This window comes from Sarcophilus harrisii, chromosome 1 (genome assembly GCF_902635505.1).
Source record: "Sarcophilus harrisii chromosome 1, mSarHar1.11, whole genome shotgun sequence".
Classification (NCBI taxonomy): Eukaryota; Metazoa; Chordata; class Mammalia; order Dasyuromorphia; family Dasyuridae; genus Sarcophilus; species Sarcophilus harrisii.
Window position 1 is genome coordinate 165,024,609 of NC_045426.1, and position 24,958 is coordinate 165,049,566.

Here is a 24,958-nt window from a genome sequence, read left to right on the forward strand (position 1 = left end):
AATGGAATGGAGGGTTTGTGAAGAAAAGCAATAGTCCAACTCCTTTTTGAAGCATAAATTCCCCCTTCACAATGAGATTGACAAGACACTGTAAAGGATAACCTAATGAAAGTAACCATTCCTTAGCAGCTCAGATGGCTGAGAATTCCTTTTTTTTTGTTTCCTCCCAATGTCTTCTACTTGTTGTTCTTAGTCCTGTCTTCCAGAGTTCAACAAAACAGTCGTAATCCTCTTTCCATATGGCTACCCTTTAAATATTTAAAGGCAGCAATCATGTATCTGCTAAGTAAAGTTACATTGATCTCATTTAACATATCTTTAGCCTGTAAACTCAAAATAAAGAATCTAAGCTTGACCTTCAGCTATGTTTAAAGGCAAGTTTTATGCAAACTAAATCCAAGAACCAAACTAAATGCCATTTAGCAGTCTGCATGAGGTACATGACACTTCTCCTTTCCATATTCATCTGCTACTTAAAATAGCAAGAGAATATTGCCTAATACTACATTTCCTTTGACATTATCTAATGTTCACTGAGCATTTTATGAGTAAATATTATTAAGGCCATTTTTTTTCCTGGTAGGAAACTTAAGAACTAAGGATGTGAACACATTTTTAAAAGAGTCCAATCAGAATTAGAACTAGTTTGAATACCAGCTCCCCATTCATTCTATGTCATTTTGCTCTGCTTCCTCTTTTGAGGCAGAAAGGAAACTCTCAATCTAAGGAAAAAGAAGTATCTCTCTTCATTTAGTTATTTTTAAAAGGAGTTTGTCTTATTAATAAGGAATTTAGTTTTCATAAAACTGGCAAGAGGGAACCTAAGTGGCACAGCATATAGAGTGCCTATTCTGCCTGAACTCAAATTCAGATTCTGACACTTACCAGCTATGTGACCTTAGGGAAGTCACTTAACCATTTTACCTCGGTTTCCTCATCTGTAAAAATGACCTGGGGAAGAAAATGGAAACCATTCTTTTTTTTTTCCCAAGAAAACTCTAAATGGGGTCAGGAAAAATTGGACATTATCATTCAACTAAACAACCACAAAAACTAGCAAAAGAAAATCTCAAATGGTCAGCAAACAGCATCTTTTACTTCAAAACCACAACTGAAAGGTAAGCAAAACTAGCATGGATACAGACTAATGTCATCTTAAAGACTCGGGGCTAACAGAGTAGTTTTCAGGCAAAACTATGGCATTAAGAAAACACAACTTTGTTTCCTTTTCTGCCCATCAAACTGTATATGAAAAGTAGTATGAACAAGTTCTGTATTGTCATATGTCAGCTAGAAGGAATAAGAATGCCTATTCTACTGGGGCAAGGAAGAAAATACTCAAAACTGAATTGCATAATGTCTTGGAGCACAGTGTCCTGGTTCCTAAGTGAAGATGTCACAACTCATCACCATCAACAAAAAGAATTATACACAAAGTCATTAAACACACATATGCTTACCACATGCCACCCCCCCTCCTCTCTCTATCTCTCTCTCTCTCTCTTTCTCTCTCTCTCTGTGTCCCTTCTCTCTCCTTCTGTATCTCTCTGTCTCTGTCTCTTTGTCTCTCTGTGTCTATCTCTCTGTCTCTCTCTTCTTTACAAACACAGATACACGCAAATAACAGCACATCAACTATAATAACAATAATAAAAATACACCAGAATGAGTAAGGAACAGATAAATAAAAGTTAATTCAGAATATAGTTGAAAGCCTCCAGACTAATGTACAAATCTGACTGGATTTTAGTTTTAGACAAAGATTCTCCATTATCTGATGGAGATCTCAAGAATTCTTACATAAAAGCATAAAAGCTTTCTTTTAAATAAGACAAATCTTTCCTAGGCCCAGTTTCAGTTTCATTTGAAAAATAAAAACTTCAAATTATCAGACAGGACAGACAATATAATTATTTTCTTGGTTTGGTTTTATCAAATAGAATACCCTGAACACATTGACTATTAATACTACGAGCAATAAAGCAAGGTGCAATATAATACTGGATATTAGGAAGCAAAAGAAGCCAATTTTGTCAACTACCAGAATTCCTAGCTAAAAACTTGGAGCAATTCCCTGCTTACTTGCAATTCTAGGAAAGGCTCAGATGACTCTAAACCTTTTGCCAATGGTAGTTTTTATCACTGTCAAGCTTAAAGGAGCAATATTATGATTCATGTGACTGTAAAAGAAGCTATAGGTATTAGATGGACAATATTCTGAAATTTGTGGGGTTTGAATTAGCCAGTTTTTTCTATATTCTTATATGACAACTTGATATTAATATTCAGCACTCTGACTCTTTTCTTGTCTTTGTCCTTGGATAAAATAAAACTTATTTGTTCATATGCATTTCAGTCCCAAAAGTCCAAAATGACTAGTGTATATTCAAAGACCATTATAATGAATGATTTAGAAAACAATTAGTTTTTGTGTGTCTGTGACTCAAGCCACAATGATTATCAATAAATCAAGGAAGCACTATCACATCAATAGCTTCCCCTGCATGCCACAGATAAAAAACATCCCTTCTATCAACACTTTAATTAGTGATATAAAGCAAAAAGAAATATATACTCTCACTGTTTCATTGTGATTCATCATTCACTTTCCAAATACTTTCCCATTTATTCTTCCTATGTTACCTTTAGATCAGTTTGTACTCATAAGAAAGCTTATTTATTCCTTAACTTGGACATCAGTAAAAGGCACAGTTACTCATTTCATTTTCATGATTGTAAGCCTTATGGCAAATGGTGGAGGCAGAGAGGTCTTATCTGAGACACAAGATCCTGTCATATGAAAGGAATGTTTATTTGTGAGCCTAATAAGAGATTTTATTTGTTATTTTTCTTCTATTTCATTATTTACTTCTTTTATGAAAACATAAGGGTTGGAAGAAAATGCCACTTCCAAATTCTCTTAGTTGTTACAGCAACCATCTTCTGATATAACATTCAAAAGTGGTTTCTGAGCACATGAATGTACTTTTAGTGAATCTGTGAGTTGGTTCAGCCATTCTGAAAAGCAATTTGGAACTATGAGTCACTAAACTTTAACACTAACCTTCAATTATCCCAAAGAAATAAAAAAAAAGTGAAAAAGGACCTTTATTTACAAAAGTAAAGCACTGTTTTTGAAGGGGTGAAGAATTGGAAACTAAAGGAGTACTCATCAATTTGGAAATATTTGAACAAATTGTGATACATAAATATAATAGAATATTATTGTGCTCTTAAAATGATAAAAATATTTTGGAGAACTCTAGGAAGATTTGTATGAACATCTGATGAAAAGTGAAGTAATCAGAAATAGGGGAATAATTTATACAGCAACATCTTAAAATTAACTTTTTTTTATTATAGTAACTTTTTATTGACAGAATCCATGCCAGGGTAATTTTTTTACAACATTATCTCTTGCACTCACTTCTGTTCCGATTTTTCCCTCCCACCCTCCACCCCCTCCCCTAGATGGCAAGCAGTTCTATATATGTTGAATATGTCCTAGTATATCCTAGATACAATGTATGTGTGCAGATCCAAACAGTTTTCTTGTTGCACAGGGAGAATTGGATTCATAAGGTAGAAATAACCCGGGAAGAAAAACAAAAATGCAAACAGTTGACATTCATTTCCCAGTGTTCTTTCTTTGGGTGTAGCTGCTTCTGTCCATCATTGATCAATTGAAACTGAATTAGGTCTCTTTGTCAAAGAAATCCACTTCCATCAGATTACATCTTCATACAGTATCGTTGTTGACGTATATAATGATCTCTTGGTTCTGCTAATTTCACTTAGCATCAGTTCATGTAATTCTCTCCAAGCCTCTCTGTATTCATCTTGCTGGTCATTTCTTACAGAACAATAATATTCCATAACATTCATATACCACAATTTACCCAACCATTTTCCAATTGATGGGCAGCCACTCAGTTTCCAGCTTCTAGCCACTACAAACAGGGCTGCCACAAACATTTTGGCACATACTGGTCCCTTTCCCTTCTTTGGTATCTCCTTGGGGTATAAGCCCAGTAGAAACACTGCTGGATCAAAGGGTATGCACAGTTTGATAACTTTATGGGCATAATTCCAGATTGCTCTCCAGAATGGTTGGATTCATTCACAGCTCCACCAACAATGTATCAGTGTCCCAGTTTTCCCACATCCCCTCCAACACTCATCATTATTTTTTCCTGTCATCTTAGCCAATCTGACAGGTGTGTAGTGGTATCTCAGAGTTGTCTTAATTTGCATTTCTCTGATTAATAATGATTTGGAACACTCTTTCATATGAGTGGTAATGGTTTCAATTTCATCATCTGAAAATTGTCTGTTCATATCCTTTGACCATTTATCAATTGGAGAATGGCTTGGTTTCTTATAAATTAGAGTCAGCTCTCTATATATTTTGGAAATGAGGCCTTTATCAGAACCTTTAACTGTGAAGATGTTTTCCCAGTTTGTTGCTTCCCTTCTAATCTTGTTTACATTAATTTTGTTTGTACAGAAGCTTTTTAATTTGATGTAATCAAAATTTTCTATTTTGTGATCAGTAATGGTCTCTAGTTCATCTTTGGTCACAAATTTCTTCCTCTTCCACAAGTCTGAGAGATAAACTATCCTATGTTCCTCCAATTTGTTTATAATCTCGTTCTTTATGTCTAAATCATGGACCCATTTTGATCTTATCTTGGTATACGGTGTTAAGTGTGGGTCCATGCCTAATTTCTGCCATACTAATTTCCAGTTATCCCAGCAGTTTTTGTCAAATAATGAATTCTTATCCCAAAAGTTATGATCTTTGGGTTTGTCAAACACTATATTGTTATAGTTGACTATTCTGTCTTGTAAACCTAACCTGTTCCACTGATCAACTAATCTATTTCTTAGCCAATACCAAATGGTTTTGGTGACTGCTGCTTTATAATATAGTTTTAGATCAGGTACAGCTAGGCCACCTTCATTTGATTTTTTTTCATTAATTCTTTTGAGATTCTTGACCTTTTATTATTCCATATGAATTTTGTTGTTATTTTTTCTAGATCATTAAAATATTTTCTTGGAAGTCTGATTGGTATAGCACTAAATAAATAGATTAGTTTAGGTAAAATTAACTTTTAAAGACTTGAGAACTCTGATGGATGATGACTAACTACAATATCAGACAAGAGATGAAACATGTTATCTACCTCCAGAGAAAAAGAGACACTGCTGCTGCTGCTGCTGGATTCCACATGTAAACGATATAAATATATATATATATGTATGTATATGTATGTGTGTGTTTGTGTGTGTATGTATATGTATATGTGTATACATATATATGTTTTGTATATACAATATGGGAATTTGTTTTGCTTCATTACAGTTTTGTTATACATTACATGTTTTTTTTTTCTCAATTTAGGGACAAGTTGGAAAAAGAGGTGGACCACCAAAAAAGAATGAAAGAAGACCAGAAGAAATAAAAAATAAACAGAATAGTTTTGAAAATTATATGTTGAATTCATTATGTATTTAAAAGAAAAGCAAGCTTACATAATGGAGATTCACAATTTCATGTACAACTCCCTCCTTCCATTCTATAATGAAAATAAAAATGCTAATTTTTTTTTTGATCATGAAATTAAAAGTATCTGAAATGAAAAATTTTGTGTAAGTAAATAGATATAATTCCCTATTTTATCCCTTATATTTTTTCATCCTCTCCATCTGCTCATGATTAAATCAGGCAGTAAAAATTGCTCACTTGTTTTGATCAACACTCTGCATCGCTCAACTCAGACTTGCTTGATTTGGACTCAGCACTAATGACAGCTAAAGATTTGTGTCATTCACTTCAGACAAGAACTGGAAGATATGATTGTTAAGCCACTGTCAGCAACAATTAAAAGATTGTCAAAATGACTGAGATGACACACACTTCCAGAATAAGAGAACCATAGAATCAGCAAACTGATCTCAATTCTTGGGAAAATTCTAGAGAAAATCATTAAAAATATTGTTTATGAACACATAGAAAGGATAGTACTGATTTTTGAAAGCTTAGAGTGGCTTCATCAAAAACAGGCCATTCCACATTAACTTCATTTCCTTTTTTTATTTTGAAGATTACTAAACTATTGGATGAGAGAAGTACTATGAATATAATTTACTTAGATTTCAGCAAAATTTTTGTTAAAATATCTTAACATATTATTCTTAAGGAGAAAAAGAAAAGATATGAACTAGACAGTAATACAGACAGACGTATTCATAACTGATTTGGATTAAATACTCAAAGAGTATTTACTAAAGGTTCAAAGTCAACATGGTAGCCAAATTCTAGTTGAGTACTCTCAGGATTCATACTTGGCTCTGTTCTTTTTAACAGTTTTATCCATGAATTTGATGAAGGCATAGATGACATGTTAATCAAATTTGAAGATGACACAAAGCAGTAAGGGATGGATCACATATTAGATGAAAGAATCAGAATTTAGAAATATAGTGAGAGGCTAGAGTACTGAACTGATAAAAGGAAATTCAATAGAAATAAATGCAGAGTTTTGCACTTGGATACCAAAGATTTCTGTACCACATAAAAGAAACATGACTAGAGAGTAATTGTTTTGAAAAAATATCTGGGGTCTTTTGTTGCTGTACAGTCAAATCCAACTTTTCATGATCACATTGGAGTTTTCTTAACAAATCTCTAGAATGCTTTGCCATTTCCTTTTCCAGTTCATTTTACAGACGAGGGAATTGAGGCAAAGAGAGTGAAATATCTTGCCCAGAGTTACACAGAAACTATCTAAGACCAAATTTGAACTCAAAAAGATGATATACTATCCACTGCACCACTTAGCTGCCCTCTGGGAACTTTTGTGGGCTACAAATTAAGTGGTAAGTCACAAAATGAGTAATTAGTTTTCTATGACACCCAAGAAAGCCAGAGGCATAATTTCAATAATAGGAAAATTTAATAGTCCTTCTATTGTCTACCCTCATAAGATCTAATATCGAGCAACCTGTTCAGTTCTGGGCACCATGGTTCAGAATTCTGATAATTTGTAGACTATCCTGATGATGTCAAAGAGAAAGATAAATAGGGTTAAATTCATATCTCATGGGTATCAATTAAAGGAAGTAAATATGTTCAGCTTGGAGAAGGGAACTCAAAAGTAACATAATGTCTGTCTTCAATACTTGAAGGGATGACATGTGAAAAGGAAATAAGAGTCATTCTTTTAGATCCAGAGGGCAGAAATAAGAGTATTATGGAAGATGCAAAATGACAAATTCAGACGATATCGGGAGAAAGTGCTAAACTTTTAAAGTTCTCCAAAAATAGAATAGAGTGACTAGAGAGTTGATTGGGTACTTTTCCTCAGGCATCTTCAAACATACTGGAGGACCACTTGTCAGATTTCACCCTTTGTATAGGCTGGTGATAAATGGCTATAGAGATTCCTTCTAACTCTCATATCAGTTCTAGGCTTCTATGAACTATAACCTTGTGAGGGAACAAATGAAGTGGCTTAGTGGATAGAGTGCTAGGTGTACAGTCATAAAGTTCTGAGTTTAAATCTAATCTCAGATGCTTACTAGCTATATTTTTAACCTATTTGCTTCAGATTTCTTTATTGTAAGATGGAGATAAAAATAGCACCTATGTCCTAGGATTGTGATGAAGATCAAGTATCTGTAAAAGTGCTTAAAGACCTGGAACACAGTAAATGCTTAATACTTGTTCCTTCCCTTTACCTATACCTACCTATCTAACTTCTCTATACCTTTGACAACACAACAAGGAAAGAATATAATGATAACAGCAACGCATATAGAAACATGTCTTCTCTAGGCTCTCTCCTGTTCCTTTAAATAGAATTGGGTTTTCTATACTTCTTTCTCTCCTGACTGGCAGAGCCTCCCATAGATATAGGGAAGACATCAAGAATCTGATGTTCCAGAGTCATAAAAATTCCTTGGCATAATCCTGTCTAGAAACAAAGATTTTGTGGGATTTCAGCAAGGTCAGTTTTAGCCTTTGTCTTTTCAAGGTCAGAGAATTCCAGATAGCCTGGTTGGTTTTGAGTCATAGCAAAACTTCAAGTACATTTTGCTTGACTCAGGGAAGAACCTGAGTGAAACATGAGCATCATACTTCAAGGTCCATCACAAATTCCTGAAATTGAGTTAGAACTCAGGATCTGAGATGACCTGGACCTGAGTTGACCTTTTTGGGGTGCTTTAGGTAAGAATCTTGAGATCTACCTAGGTCTCTTAAGTGCCCTGTCACCAAAGATATTTTCAGTTGGCAAATGAGAAAAGTGGAGTTTTCAAAGCTCATGCTTAAACAGTGCACTACAAGTACTATTATTCTTATTCTACTAAATGTAGAAATTTAGGTTCATTAAGGTTAAATTATTAAATTATTCACAATCACCCAGCTATTATAGTCAGGAGATCTGGGTTTGAATCTTGGCTCTAAACTCTATAGTCTTATTATTACATTATTCCAGTTTGAATCCATCATTCTGAAACTTAGTACTGTTAGGAACTTATCTATTTACATAACCTTGCCAATACCATAATAACCAACTAACAATGATATTTTACTTTGTAGCTATCTGCATTGTGAGAGTGTGAAATGGAGGTACAATGATTCATGCTTCCCATAGCTCACAATTGGCCGTGAAAAACTGGAATCCAATGAGTCATCTGACTAGACGAAGAAGGCAGCTTTTCTGTTGTTAACAGTGATGGACCTTTGGTTCAAAATTGATATGACCCTTATAAAGAGACAATGCTTACCTTAGATCTGGCAAACAATTTAAAAATCAAAATATGAGATGCAATCATTAATCCTCATGGAAAGCTAGGGGTAGGAAACAAGAGACTGTTTCAAAAGAGAAGAAAATTATAGTTAACTGACTTTAGACCTTGATACCAATAAAAAATGGCTTGAAGAGACAATGGAACAAAACATCTTTAAATTCTGCTTTTTGGAAAGCAAAAAAAAAAAAAAACATCATTTCCTCTTTTTTGCAACATGAAGAGGAACAAAAAGACATATATTAATCTCTCCATTTCTTTCTCTTCTTACTCTTGATTTTATTCTTGTATTTTTCTCTTTCTCCTTCCTTGGTAAGGATCCAGAAAACCTATATGGTTATATTTTAAGTTCTTCCCCTAAGACATAATCTGATTTTATACAGGGATACTTCTGAATTTGAATGTTTTGGTTTAGCATTTAAAATTATATTCTTAATTTCTATAAGTTTTGTTTGATGGATTTATCTACTGCCAGTTGGTTAGAAATCTCCCCCCCCCCCACCAGGGTAAGTACTTACATATCCTTATTAAATATCTCTTTCCTCTGTCAGTCAAATAAAACCATCTGGTTTTAGAAAACCAAATGTAATATTGTTTGTTGCATAGGGATAATCAAGTTATTGGCTATGAATGATCTTGTGTGTGTGTGTGTGTGTGTGTGTGTGTGTGTGGTGGATTCACTAGCAGAGAATGTAAGTATGGAAATTTAAAGAGGATATTGGTCTAAAAATTTTGGCAGAAGATAAAAAACGAGCAAGGTTGTATATCAGAGAAATCCCTGGAAACATTAATTTGGAGAAGTTCAGCTGGACTGAACCTTACTTGGTTCCCGCCCCTCCCCCCCCCACACACACACACCTTTATTTTTGGCCTTGAGACACAGTGCTAGAATCCTTGGAAAAAACTGAGAACACATTTACATCAGCCCCTGGAGAGCACAGGAGATAGACTTTTAACAGTATCAGTGGCACCTGGATAGTAATATCTATGTGATAATCACCAGTAGGATACTCATTGCCAATCTAAGGTTGTCAGGTTTATTCATTAGAGCAATACAGGTTTTGTATTACCTTCTTAAAGTGATACCAATAATGGCAGAGCTATAAACTTTTAATTTTAAGGTATTTAGACAGTATTGGAAGATTCTGATCTTTTATAACTAAGGATGTAGTGAGTTTAGATTGTGTAGCAAAAGTATTGTATCCCATGGATTTGGGGAATATTTGGTCCTGTCTCTGATACATATCAGCTGTGTGATGCTAGATAAGTCATTTAACCTCTATACTCTCAAGCAACTTCTCTCAGAGAAAATTCCAATTTATATGAGAAGAGGAATTGCTCAATAGGAAATTCCTACATGAATGAAGTCATAAATTTAGACCCTGTCCCTACTCTTGAAAAATAGTATGATGCTAAGGGAACTGATGCTGGATTTTAGGTTGGTTTAATAGTCATTTAGGATAGTGAAATTCATCACTTAATTCCAAATGAAAAAGGCACTGATTTAAGAACCTTACATTCTATCAGGGGAGATAAAATATACACATACAAGCAGACATAAATTAAAAATGAATTATTTCAGGGAAAGAAAAAACTCTGATGCAGAAAGTGGCATCTGAGCTGAGGAATTTGGGTTATATAAATTTGTAGTGTCCTCAGTCAGCACAGTTTTGTGACTTATTCCAATGGCATTCATAAGTGTACAATAACAAAAGAATATAGATGATAAGGACAATCCAACATTCCACTTTATAAGATATGAGCAATGATAACATAAGGGGACAAAGTAATTAAGGACAGAAGGCAATGTAGAGTTGGATTGGCTAATCATAGGATTAAGACTGTGAAGGGAAGAAAATAAGGTCAGAAAAGGGATGCAAAATGGAAGAGAAGAGCATGGTGGAGTGGCTGGAGGTTTTAATTTAGATAAAGAATAGTTCTGTGAGAACTATAAGAGGAAGAAATGGAAGAACAATAAAAAGTTGTAATTTAAGGTAGACATTTCACAATTCTGGAGGTAAAAATTATGGACAAAGATCCAATCAAAAGTATCCCTATGCATGAGTAAGGTAGAATGAAAATTTTGAAGACAAATTCTAAGAGATGGAGGGAAGGCAGTAGTCCCTCCCAATCATGATGGATTGAGATCTCTATGCAAAAGCATAGAGAAAGAATGACATGTGTAATGAGCAGCAAGCATGCCAATTTGATTGCATTGTAGAATATATAAAGTTCACTAATACATAATAAACCTGAACAAAAGTAAATTGGAGCCAAATGTGAAGAACAGCAAATTACAAACTAAAAGTCTTGAATTTTGTCCTAGATTTAGAGCAGAAAGAGATCTTATAGATCATGTGGTCCGTAGATTTCATTTTACAGATGAGAGAACCGAATCCCTGAGAGATAGTCATTTGTGCAAGGTCCAAAAGGTAAAAGGCAGCAAAACGAGGATTTAATTAGAGAATTCATTTGTTTATTATTTTTTGGACCAATTAGGTATTGCTGTAACTGAGATTTTGGGATACTGGCCACAAAGTAAAGGAAGTAGGTATCTATCTCATCTTCCTAGAATTTCTGTCCTGATTTCTGTCTTCATATTTAAGGTCTTTAACATACCTATACATTACAATATGGTGTCTCTTCAAACATTGTGACCTCCTGGTTTATAAATCTAATAAAATTCTATGATCCATAGCATATTTTCCTTGTACCTCACTGATGCACAGGGATAATCTTGATCTGACCTTTATCCATAACTTCTACCTTGAGAACTCTGAAATATCTCTCTTAAATTAAGGTCTTTTATTAGTTCTTTCATCTCTTTCTCTTACAGTTCTTCTCAAACTATTCTCTGTATGCATCATGACTTCGAGTGATTCTATCCTGCTCTTCTCTTCCAACTGCCATCCCTTCTCTGACTTCATTTTCTTCTTTTTGTAGTCTTAACCCTATAGTTAGTCAATTCAACTGTACACTGTCTTCTGTCCTTAATCCCTTGTCTTCTTGTGCCATCACTACTCATGTTTTGTGAAGTCATTTGCATTGCCCTCACCACATGCCTTCTCTTCTTGTCCTTCTATATTAATAAATGACACTAGAACAAGTCACAAAACTGCTGACTGGGGACATTACAAATTTATGTTATCTAGTTTTCTCTATTTCATTCTTTAGTTCTTTTCTTAATGACATTCTATTGCCTTCCTCAAAGCAATTAATACTGCCTTCTCTTTTCTTCTTCAAGTCTCTTTTGTCATCTCCACTGCCATCTTTCAGCAAAGGATTTTGATTATTACTCAACTAAGAAAATAAAAGGCAAACATCATGAGTTTCTTCTTTTGCTGTCTTCTACAACTTAAAATCATTCAAAAGTCATTAACCATTTTCTCTCTCTCAGTGCTCCAACTACAATAAAAAGATGGTCCATCACCTGATCAAGAACAAAACTTGTACTTGTGTTTTTGATACCAGCCCTTCTCATCTATTCCAGAAAACTAACTGCTAAATAATTCCCTCACTTTCTCCCATCTTCAGCATCCACTTATTTGCCAGGACCAATAGTTATCTATTTTGTCTATAAGTTATATACTTATTTACTTGTAACCAGCAAACATGTCCATTTCTCCTCCATCCTCAAAAATTTTCACTTAATTCTGCATTGGTACTTCCAAATTCCTTCTAAGAAAATTGTCTTCAATATGACTTCAAAACAATGATGGTAAAGCTTGCTTTCTGACTTCTGGATGAAATGTAGTGGATAATAGGTTTTCAATAAGGCATTATGTTGTCAGACAAGGCCAAAGTATTAATTTATCATGTTTTCCTATACTTTCTTTAATGAATGATGATTCTATTAGGAAAACGAATCATTGAAAAGTGACAACAATGTAAAAAATGTTGTCAATAAAACATTTTTTAAAAAGATAGCCCAATCCCAATAGGAAAAAATAATGAAATGTTTTATAATAGAAATAAAAATTATAACAAATCCAACAAAAAACATGGAAATAGAGTCTTTTTGGGGGGTGGGGATGGTTAGTTGTCTTAACAGTATCTTTTAGAGTAATGGCAAAAACCTGAATAGACTACAAGGAGTTAAAAAAGATCCCATATTTTTGTTCTGGTGAGCTACAAGTGAAAGAACATACCAAGCAGATATACTCAAGAAAGAGAATATGAAGAACTGAACTGAAGGGAAAAAGTTTGAAAGTTCTGGTTGGTATCATTGCTTAGATGGCATTTGAAACCTTGAAGACCTTATTATAGTTCATGTTTAAAATATTTGGGTATGAAAAGAAAATGGTGATATCAATTGTTCTTTGACCACTAGTGTCCATGTATGTGTGACCTTGCACATGCATATGTGTGTAGGTATTCCTGTGTATATCTATGCTTGATCCTCAGATAGTACTTTTCTTAAGGTTGATAATTTCTGTTTTCACAAATTCTACCAGGTTGTTTTTAAGTTTAAGGCCTAAATACTGCCTAAAAGCAACTATTTAGATATGTAGGAAATAACATTAATATTAGATAAGAAGTCAGCTGGTAAACAAGGATTTGATTAAAATTTGATACTCTGGAGTACAAGAAAATACCACTTAATTTTTATATTTCAGGTATTTAACCTGCCCAAAGGAGATAATAACACTTTAACATGTATTATTATTTAACTCTGCATGATAGTATATATGACTGTCAGATTGAAGTGCAAATGAATATAATTACAGGGCCAAGAATTCACTGAAAGGTATGATTTATACCTTTAAAAATGAGGAAATAAATACCTACTACACAAAAGTGATTTATGCTTTTACCTACCAAATATTATTATGTCTAAAAGTACTTAAAGATCTACTCATCTGATCTGGGAATGACAATTGTTCATCTCCCTTAATGCTATACCTCTCCTCTAAGATCATCTCCAATTTACCCTATATGTAACTTGGAAGTACACAGTTATTTGAATATTATCTCTTATTAGAATGTAATCTTCATAGGGGAAAAGACAATGGTTGTTTTTCTTTGCATTGTCAACGTTTACCATGGATGATTTAAAAATGTATGCTGACTGACTAGTTCACTTTCTCCAACTATTTGCCACCAGGGTTTGTCCCTGCTACCGTTTATTCCATGGAGAATCTCATTCAGGTGGGAATTTTAAAGAAAAGATAAAATATATCATATCCTCATTTTTAAAAATCACTCAGTCTTCTATCATTATTTCCTCAACTTATTTATAGACTTTTGATCCTGAAATATGGAGCACTAGAATGTGTCTACTAGTGTTCCTATAAAAGCAAACCAAGAACCAAAAACATGAAGTCACAATGTCAAGTTCTTATGAGCTCAAGTGGTTATTTCAAAGCATGCTAGAAGTAGATGGGAGCTCTTGATGGATTCTCCTTAGATATCTTCATATCAGAAAGCATATAAACTCAGTTGGGGGAAGATTAGCAGAAGGGGAGTGAGGAAACTAGAGCCAGCTTAAGGAATATATGGGTTTCCCTGCCATTGTCCATTTCCTGGAACTATGATTGGGATTTAATATATTAAAACTAGAAGGAATTAAAATGTTGTCTAGACCAGTCCCCTCATTTTGTTAAAGAGAAAATTTAAGATAGTAGATATACTTAAACATCTAGTTTGTGGAAGCAACTGTACAAAAACAAAACAAAATTTAAAAAAACACAAAAATCCTCCCACAAAACCTATTGGTCCCCGGCCAAGTGTTTTGTTGGGGGGGGGGGCAGACTTTGCCCCACTACAACATGACTTATATGGTTAGCATGTGATCAGAAAGAAGCTTCTAAGGAGGGCCCAAAATATATTTAGCAGTGTGATGGCAATAAAGGCAAAGGTCAAGGGTTTGAATCTTACCTCTGATGCTTTTTACTTATTACTTACACAAGTCTCTAACCTCATAGGGCCTTGGTTTTCTTATCTGTGAAATGAGGGAGTTGGACCAGATCAGTGGTCTTCAAAGAAATATATGCAAGATCATCAAGGGTCCTCAAACTACAGCCCACGGGCCAGATGCAGCAGCTAAGGACGTTTATCCCCCTCACCCAGGGCTATGAAGTTTCTTTATTTAAAGGCCCACAAAACAAAGTTTTTGTTTTTACTATAGTCCAGCCTTCCAATAATCTGAGGGAAGTGAACTGGCCCCCTATTTTAAAAGTTTGAGGACCCCTGATCTACTGGGATTCAGGAAGAAAATATTAAAATTGTTATTAATATTTTAAAATATATTAAATTTGATTGATATTTAATATATGGATTGAAAGTGGTACCCATACTTGATGCAAATATCAGATAGTCATATGATGTGTAGAACATATGAGATATCCTCAGGGAAAAGTGGGAATTACCCCACATGGAAGGGTTGAAAATGGTATACTCACTCCTTCATTTTCAGCATATTGTCATGTATTATCTAATGAGCCTCATTAAATGGATTTCTGAATGATGTTACCTAGTTTTAACTGAACTAACCTTCATAAAAATGGACAAGTGACTAAAAGATTCTTGCAAAGAAATAATGGATTAAAGATAATCATAATAATTGGAACATGTGATCAACAAAAAATGAAACAAAACTGATCCTTCTCCTAGTAAGAAATCACCATCAGCCAAATTCAAAGTAAAATAATAATAGTCAAATAATTCTGACAAGAAGTCAGATGGGAAGTTACCTAATATCTTTTGCACCCCACAAAAATTAGCAGGTAAAATTTTTAAAAGTTGTCAAAGATGATATACATTTTTCTTCTACAAAAAGATAAATTTCCAAGGTTTATTGATCTCTTCTGTGATAACAAGAGACTGTAAGGAATATGCAAATTTGCAGATAAATTTTGGGAGGGAACCCACACATTTGTCTCTTTTAAGATAAAAGCAACATAACAATTAGTCAGAAAAAAAGGAGTGAGAAAGTGTGGTTTTTTTGTAATTATGGATGGAGATCTTTGAAAAAACATATTTAGAAATGTTTCTATTATTATATGATTTTGTTGCTGAAAATTCTATTTATTGTTTTAAAAAGTCATAAAGGTATACACTTCAAAAAATATAAAAACAGAATACAAAAATTTCCAAATGAATATGTTTAAAAGAATTGTACATATTTAACCTATACCAGATTGCTTACTATCTTGGGGTGGGTGGGGGTGGGGGTAAGAGACAGAGGAGAAAAATTTGGAATGAAAAGTTTTACAAAAGTTAATATTGATATATAGAAGAATTGTAATGTTTAACATATATTGGATTACTTGCTGTTTAGGGAAGAGAGAGGGAAGGGAGGGAGGAAGAAAAAATTTGGAACACAAGATTTTGCAAGAGTGAATGGTGAAAACTAACTTTGAATATGTTTTGAAAATAAAAAGCTATTATTTTTAAAATTTATATTGAAAACTATCTTTACATGTATTTCAAAAAATAAAATACTTTTGAAAAAAATTTCCAAATGAAGACTATCAGTGAATTTTGAGGCCATCTTTTTGTTATTGTTAGAATTCAGTTGAATTTCAAAAAAAATGAGTATCATGATTTAGTAAGCACAGCTAATGACATGCCATTTTTGTTTGTCTCTCCTTAACCTTTTGAGCTATCTTTTTTCAGCTATGACAGCTAACAAAAATCCAATGTCAAAATAAACTCAACTTAGAACCAGACTTTTGACCTTCTATAACACAGTTAAAGCCATACATTTAAATAATAAAGAAATTCAATTACAATGCTCTCAATAAATATATCATCACTTATATTTTAGTATAAACTCAATCACAATGTTCTCAATAAATATATCATCATTTATATTTTAGTACAAAAGTGGTTTCATACCATTTTAAAATCATGTAAAATTAAAATATTTATTGTATCTTCAACTTACTATAATATTTAGAATTTATGTTGAACTTTAAGGTTTACAAATTACTTAACAAATTTTATCTCATTTTATCTTCATAACAACTCTACGAAGTAAATACTATTAACTCCATTTTACACATGATGAAACAGACTAAGAAAGCTTAAGTGACTTCCCACAATATCTGGGGTTGTGTCTCAGATTTTAATGACTCCAGGTCCAGTACTCTATCAACTCTACCTAGCTACCTATTGAGTTCTATTTTTAGTGTGTTTTGTAATTTACATATTACATTAACTTACTAAGCTATGAAAAAAAGAGCTGGCTTTGAAGCATGGTAAACCTGCATTCAAGTCTTGCCTCATACACTTACTGACTGGATGACTGGTCAAGCATTTAACTTCTCTGTACATTATACAGCTCTCTAAGACTCCAAGTTGCAGAGTCTACATCAATAGAGAGCGTTTTCTCATTCCAGAATTCCTTGTACTAATAAAATCCCAGAACCATTCTCTAACCCTTTGCCAAGAAAATCCCAAATGGGACTATGAAGTGTCAGACATGACCAAAAAGTGACTGACATATAAACAGTGTACATGTTCAAAACATTTTATTCTTGAATTATGCAATTAAAAGTTTTGGAAACTGTTGGATCTAAGATCTCTTCTAGCTCTAGAATGCTTCTCCAGTATCATGGAACCCTTGACATAACTGGCACTTCAAGGAAGTGGTGGATGAAAATTCTAGGACATTAGGTAGGGTATATAGTATAATCCTAGAGTACATTTCAGTCCCTATAACTAAAGACTTGGTACCATTGGCCATTTGAGTATTTATTCATTAAAGAAAGCTGAAAGCTTCTTAGGATCCTTTGAAATAAATCAAATCAATATCTCATCACTTGGGAGAATGTTGATTACTTATGTCTAGCAGTTTTCCTTAGTTTTATTCTTGGAATAAATTCTTAAAGTCTCATATTCCCCAGGCATCTCAAGATTTCATGACTCATCTTCACAATTCAACATAAATTGTTATATTATGTGTAGATCCTTACATACTTCATTGAAGATTTTTAAAAATCTAAGCTAAATAAGCCATTTTGACCTAAGCAGCTTAATTTACATTTCAGATTGTTTAGTTTCAATACATAGGATCCATGGATTGCTTTTCTTTTTTACTTGCATTGGATTTTTATAATATGGTCCATAAACCGTTGATGATTACCAAGAGTTTTCTAAGAGGTCAATGGGCTGGTTTCTTGTCATGCAATATGTTTATAATATCACATGTTTTTGTGTTGTGTTTAATTTTAGAGTATTACTTCAACGGGTTTTATCTCAACACACTCTTCCCCTACTTCTGGTGAAGTGGGTTTGTATAGGGGCCACAAATAGATTGAAAAAATGATCTACAAGGTAGACTTACTATAAGTGGTCCGATCAATCAACAAGCATCTATTACATGCCTGTAATGGGCTGAGGTTTGAGTTGATGCACTGAGGTCCCAAGTACGTGAGGCTAAATAGTAATTGGACTATACTTTATTAATATACATGATTGGATAAAGAATGGTCCCTGCCCACTCTCTGTGCAAGTCCTGATGTGTTGTATAGGAAATGATGATTTTGGTGGGTGGAGGCAGAGAGGGAGAGAGGAAGAGAAGCTGGGAGAGATTGTCCTGGGTTCCATACTCCTAGCTGCTGGTCGTGTGGCTGCTGGTCTAGCTAGCTTCTTGACTCAGCTGCACACATTGCTATTGCCCATTCTCTTCCACCTCCGATCTTTCTTCACTGAGAATAAAGACTGACGATTTTCCCCTAACCTGAATTCTTGACTCCGACTGATTTTAAAATATGCGGTCTTCACACATGCCTACTATGTATCAGTGACTATACCAGGTGCTGGGGATACAAATACAAAATATGAAATAATTCCTATTCTCAAGAAATGGAGGAGACAGCACATGCATATATAAATATATGCAAAGCACCGGGCAGTTGTGCTTCACTGAGACTTGAAGGAAGTGGCAGGGGTAGGGGTGGTACTGTTAGATGGCATAGGGAAGGGAAGGAATAATCATTTGTTAAATTTGTTCTCATTTGATCCTCACAACCACTTTGTGAAATGAGTATTATCACTTTTGAGGCTTCTTTATTTATACAATTGAGTATTATACAATTAAGTATTATCCCATTTTACATTTGAGAAAACTGAAGCAGAAAGAAATTAAGTGACTTGACAGATCACACAACGAGTAAGCCTTTGAAGCCATTTTTGAACTGAGGTCTTTCAGGCTGAGGGCTCTATCCATCAAGTCACCTAATCTGCATCTATCTTTGTTAAGGAAAGAATGCATTTCAGGCATGAGGGACAACCTTGCAAAAATCTGAAGATAGACAAGGATTCCAATGTGTAAGAAATTTAGCAAAGGAACACCATAGTGTGCAGAAAAGAAAATCATATATAATGATGTTGGAAAGATAGTTCAAGATCACGTTATGAAGGACTTTAAAAGTCAAACAGCGGAGTGTATGTTTTATCCTGGAACTTGTACTGAGCCAATGGAGTTTATTGTGTAGGAGAGTAATATAATCAGGTCTGAACTTGAGGAAAAACACTTTGGCAACTCTATTAAGAATTGATAGACTGGAGAGGAGAAAGGGATCAAGACCAATTAGGAGACCATTACAATAGTTTAAGTATAAGTTGATGAAGGTCTAAATTAAAGACAGGATGATTAAAGAGGAGATGTTGAATGTGAAAGATCTTGTGGAATTAGAAAATAAAAAAATTGATAACTGATATGAAATTAGAAAATTTTTGGCCTATCTTGCCAGCCCTATTATGCATTCATTAGTTCTCTTCCTGCACTCTACCCAGTCAAAATGCTGTCTCCCAGTTCGTCACAGGATAGCACTTCTTTTCCATCTCCATGCCTATACAAGCCTGCCCCCCATCACTGAAATTCACTCCTTTCTCTGTCATTTCATAGATAACTATAGGTATTTTAAAAATTCTCATTGCTTTAGAAATAAAACTAAATCTTCTTTGCTTTTAACATGTATGATTAACTATACAAACTTGTTTTTGCATATTATTTTATTCTAAGGGTAATAATTTCGAATATATGTTTATTGAGACTGGAGACATAAAACAATTCTACCCTCATCTTCTGGGCCAGTTACAATGGTGTCCAGAAATTTCTGGCCAGTTGTGGGTCTTTTGTAAAATAGATTCATACGTCCTTCAATTTGGAGGCTCCAAACTGGTCAGTACAGGATCCAGAGTACATAGAACTTGAAAATAAATGCAAATTACAATAAAGATGAAGACTTTCTTAATTTTGACATAAGCCTGTCTGTCTGGCAGATTAAGAACAGGTGGGGCCCATGGGCAATGCAGTCACAAGGGACTGCCTCCAATGATGATGAGTCATTTTTACAGTGGAATTTATATAATGCCAAATGGAGATTTCAAAGGCTCTCAATTCTGTGGGGGCCTAGGGCAGCTGCTTATTTTATAAAAATCTAAATTCAATCAGTCTTTGGTCTTATGGAATAAAAGCCTTGAGAGTGCTATCTTTCTAATCTTAGTCTTTGTATTTATCTTACATTTTTCGGATGGCCATCTTAATTTAATCATCCTTTTTAAAAAATAGTGTTTGCACTAAGTCTGTTTTTTTTCTCTGTAGGAAAAGAGAGAAACATGGTATGTTAACCAGATGACCCCCCAAAAAAAGATATAAACTTGATATTATTAATTTTGTGCTTTCATAGTTATAAAATCAACATTTAAAAAAATTCACTGATAATGTACATGTTGTGATAATATTTGGTTTACCAAATTAAAGTTAATAAATGTACAAGCATAATTTCTACAATTTAAAAAAATCCATAGAAAAAATGCATCCTATCAAATGATGTTTTTCAGCCATAAAAATATTTTATAATTTTGTATAAAAATTCAAGTTCATCACCATTATCATCATCCTAAAAAGCAAATCTGGGCTAGTTTTCATTTTCTACTTAGAAACATAGAAAATGCATAATCCATTTAAATATCTGACAACATATATTACTCAATTTCGCTTTGTTTCTTTTAAAAAGGAAAATCCATCACAGTATGAAAACTCCAATCCTACTCGCCAAAAAAAGGTTTTCAATGAATAACTCTAAATCCTGAAATTTCTTTTCCATTCTTTAAGTCTGGTATTTTGCTAACCCCCTTTTATATCATTAAAAAAACAAAAGGGGTCACCTTTTTGTTACTCATAAATGCCTACATTAAAGAAACAAGCTTCAAATCCAGTACACTGCAACATTTTTATTTTTTCCTCCTCCAAACAGCTTTCAAAGGAAAACATCATCTGTGATGTACTAAAGCAGTAACAGCTGTGGTTTCTCCCTCCTAAGTTTACAAACAGATCTAATCTAATTGATGAGTTTTTGCTCAAACAAGCATTGATATGCATGCTGTGATACATGTGGTCACAGGGAAACCTCAGCAATTCAGCTAAATTATTGGCTGAATAGTTAAAGTAGTCTATATTGCAGAATAGCCTTCATAAATGGTAAGTGTTTCCTTGCAGCAGCTGCATAGTATGAAGAGATACTTTCACTGTTCAAAAGACACAATATAGTAAATGGATAACAATTAAGCTTGTTAAGAAGACTTTTCCCCCAAATCTGATCACTTGATCACTAATGAAATTTCTCAGCAGAAGATTTATATAAAAATAGAAACTAGAGTCTAATTTATAGAAAATAGGTTGGTTGGGTTTTTTTCCCAGCAACAATGATATGCATGGCCTTTTATGATGCAATGATACCCAAAGTATTATGACATCATTTACTATAACCTCTATGAGGACTGGGATGGTGTCCTCTCTTCCTCCACAGCAGTTCCCTGATATCCTTAGAACACTTAAGTAAAATGGTTTTGCTAATGATGAATTTTACTGAAAAAGCTGAAAGCTCCTCTGCCTGTGGAGAAGCAACTATCATTTCCAGTGTGTTTTGAAAACTAAATTTGACTGTTTCAGTCTAAAATGTTGAGAAATAAGAAATGATTTAGATCTGGATTTAGTTTTGTTGGTTTGCTTATTTTTTGGACAGCAGCTAATAATATTTGATATTTTTATTAGCTATAAAATGTCTTGTCCATATTTACTGACATAAAGGCCAATTTCATTAACGTAAAGGGAAAATCTTTGGAATGACTTTAAGAAATAAAATTTCCTTTTGTTTTGAAAGGACATCATTTAATTACATCTGCTTTATATAGAACTTTTATATCTAACATCTTAGAGATGCAGTATTTCTTTATGTCCCCATAATATTCATGAGAGGTGGGTGGGAGGAGAGCAGGAGATTTCTCAAATTTCACTGTCAGAGAAACCAAAATATGGAGGGGCAAGTAATTTGTCCAAGGTCAGATAGTTAATGGCTATGAAGAAGGGGAACTAGAACCTTTGTCTCCGTAGTGGACACTCATTTCTAGTTCCCACTTGGTAGCCCCCCCCCTCCCCATTCACCCTGCAGTCTTTTGTTCAGTCTCAAAAGACAATAGGAGAAAATCTCTAATGACAAGGAACCTTTCTTGAAGAACATATAAAAACGTACAATACACAAGGAATACGATTGTTTATGACTGCAATAATCAATGCTTTTTTAAGGGAGAAAATGTAGCATAGATACGTTCAGTATCAAAGCAAAATATAAAGGAAGGATGGAGAGACAGCATATTGAGAGGATGAGGGAGGAATAATAAAATATAAAATAATAAGAATAATAAGAGAATGATTATCTTCTAGATAACACTCTCATAAACCTCATTCATTACATCTGGTCTTGGAGCTTTCAGGTATAAACTTGGAAGGGGGAGGGGTTGGAATAGGGCACAATGTTTCATTGAAAAAAATAGAAACAACGTACTTAAAGAGGTGCAAAACAGAAGATAAGAATACACTAAAGCAACTTTGTAATTAAGTTCATTAATCAGATCGTGCTTCCTATAATGCGTGATATTCCTATCATGTCAAAAAATAAAATGTTGAGCTCAAAGGAAAGAGAGAGAATATGAACATGCTTATTTTCTTTTTAAAACTCCCCCCAATTTCTTTCTACCAGCGCTGGAGAACGTCTTAGCACCGTCGGCTGCCTTACCAGTTGGAAGTTACGGTGACTCCCGCACTGCAGCGCAATGCAGAGCAGGGACAATCCCAGCCAACAGCTCCCAATCTCTCCCTGGCTTTCCTCGCCCTGCTGCTTCCGCAATCAGCCCTACCGCTACTAGATCTACAGAGTCATCATTTTCCCCGCGCCTGAGGCCGGGAGCGCCACAGAGAGTATCAATCACTGGAGATTCTTTGACGCACACACACTCATTCGCTCTCGTACCTAGGCTGAAGCTGTTTCTTCTACTCTCCCAGCAGTTCTCGCCAGTGCGCATCGAGCGCGCGCGGGCACACACACACACACACACACACATACACAAACCCCACATACACACTCTACACCACATACAAACCCTCTCTCTAGCCTTCTGCCTAGCTGTCAAAGCAGCAGCCCTGGTCTGCATGACTCAGCCCTCTCCCATTCTATTCTGCCCCACTGGAGGAGGGGAGTGGGGAAAGCAAGGGGGTGGCCACTACAGGGTTAGTGAACTCCTGCAGAAGTCTGTCAGAATCGCTGCAGCTTCGCTAGCGCTGCGCTTCTGGTTCTGCAGCATGGTCCCCGCTCCGCCTCCACTTTGCCGTCTAACTTTCAGCTCCTGCTACCGCAGTCCCAGCGGTCCAGCTAGGGTGGATCAGACTCAAGCCAACAACCAAACATACGCCTGAGAAGAATCCTTTCCATTTCCAAAGAGGAGAATCAGAGCAAGGGAGATAAAGGCAGAGGGAGCGCTACTGGGAAACCAGAAAGGAGGAAGGGCGGGTGCGGTGCAAACACCTTACTAGAGGTATTTTCTGGGCACTACAGGTATTTGCACGTAAGCACCGGCATAGGACAAAGATGTCTTTTATCCTTTCCTCTTACTCTCAAGGCATTTTTTTTTTAAATAAAGATGAGTTGTACAGTCCGAACTAGATGGGTCCTGCTATAGCTAGCCTACTACCACTCACCTACCCACGACCGCAGCAGCTGGTTACCCACTAAAAAAGTTGATCCAGCAGGGGCAAGTTCGAAGAGGTTCGGGGCTCTATTTCCTGTCACTGCCCGCGACATAAGAAGTCCAGTAGATTCTTGGGGAAAAGGGAGCTAAAGTGATATCCTATCTATAATAGTATCCATAAAACTACTATTTCTCTAAGAGGTATAGCAGGAGAACCGTCTCCCTTCCCCCTCTCTATCAATAACGTAAATGTGGGTACTCGCTATACACTGCTCTTCGTAGCGGTTGCTCCAGTCCCTCACCTGTCTTTATCCCTTTTCCAATATAAACCCGGGAATCCCATCACTTAGTTCTCACGACCAGCAGCCCCAGCTCTGCATGTGTGTTCAGAGAAAAGTTGAAACTCTCCAAAGCCCAGCCCCTGGTAAACCTAGAAAAGTTGCCCAAACTGCAACCCGAGAATTCCCAGTAAAGAAGAAGACAAAAAGAAATCGTAACAGCAATTCCACTGTGGCCCGAGCTCTCCGTCTCTTACTACTTACCCACTCCGAAGCTGAGGGAACTCCCACCCTGTGATGGAGGTGCCGCAGCTGTTGTTGTTGCTGCTGTTCTAGTCTTCTTGTCCCGTTCTTTCCCTAGGGCGCTCTCTCTCTCTCTCTCTCTCTCTCTCTCTCTCTCTCTCTCTCTCTCTCTCTCTCTCCCTTTACCTCTCCTGCGGCTGCTCGCGCTCTCAGCTTGTGCAGTGGTGAATCCTCCCTGAGGAGCCCGTGAGAGTGTCAGAGGAGAGAGGAGGGGCGGGAAAGTGGCTGTGGGCTTTCACTATGCAGTCCTCCTCCTCCTCCTCCTCCCTCTACTGCAGTGCTGGGGAAGCATGAAGAACGAATACGAGAGAAAAGGAGGGAGTCGTGAAACGCGGAGGTGGAGTGTGGGGATGGAGAGCAGCTCACGATCTAGGAGAGGGAGGAAGGGTCACTGAAGGGGCAATCCTGAGAAGCTAAGAAACGGGGTGGCAGCTCACAGAAATGAGTTTTGGGTTGTCGTTGGGTTTGGAGGGGTTTTTTTGGTTTGTTTTTTTAAGTGAGGGATAAAAATTGGTATTTAGCATCTGGGAGGGTAAGACCCTATATTTTGAACAGTTATTACTTATTCACCATTGGTTACTATC

General features: G+C 35.4%; 1 protein-coding gene across 2 annotated transcripts in view; it reads right to left on the bottom strand.

Annotated features, from left to right (window-relative positions):
• Positions 1-24,691, bottom strand: part of SV2C (synaptic vesicle glycoprotein 2C) — a 267,533-nt gene extending 242,842 nt beyond the window's left edge. The window contains exon 1 of one of the 2 annotated variants that reach the window (XM_031966305.1): positions 24,336-24,691. The gene's annotated coding sequence lies outside the window, so the exon portion shown is untranslated. Of the gene's footprint in view, positions 1-22,844; positions 23,214-24,335 lie in introns of those variants that run through there. The other variant, XM_031966313.1, reaches the window with a different exon arrangement.
• Positions 24,692-24,958: the final 267 nt, after the last annotated feature.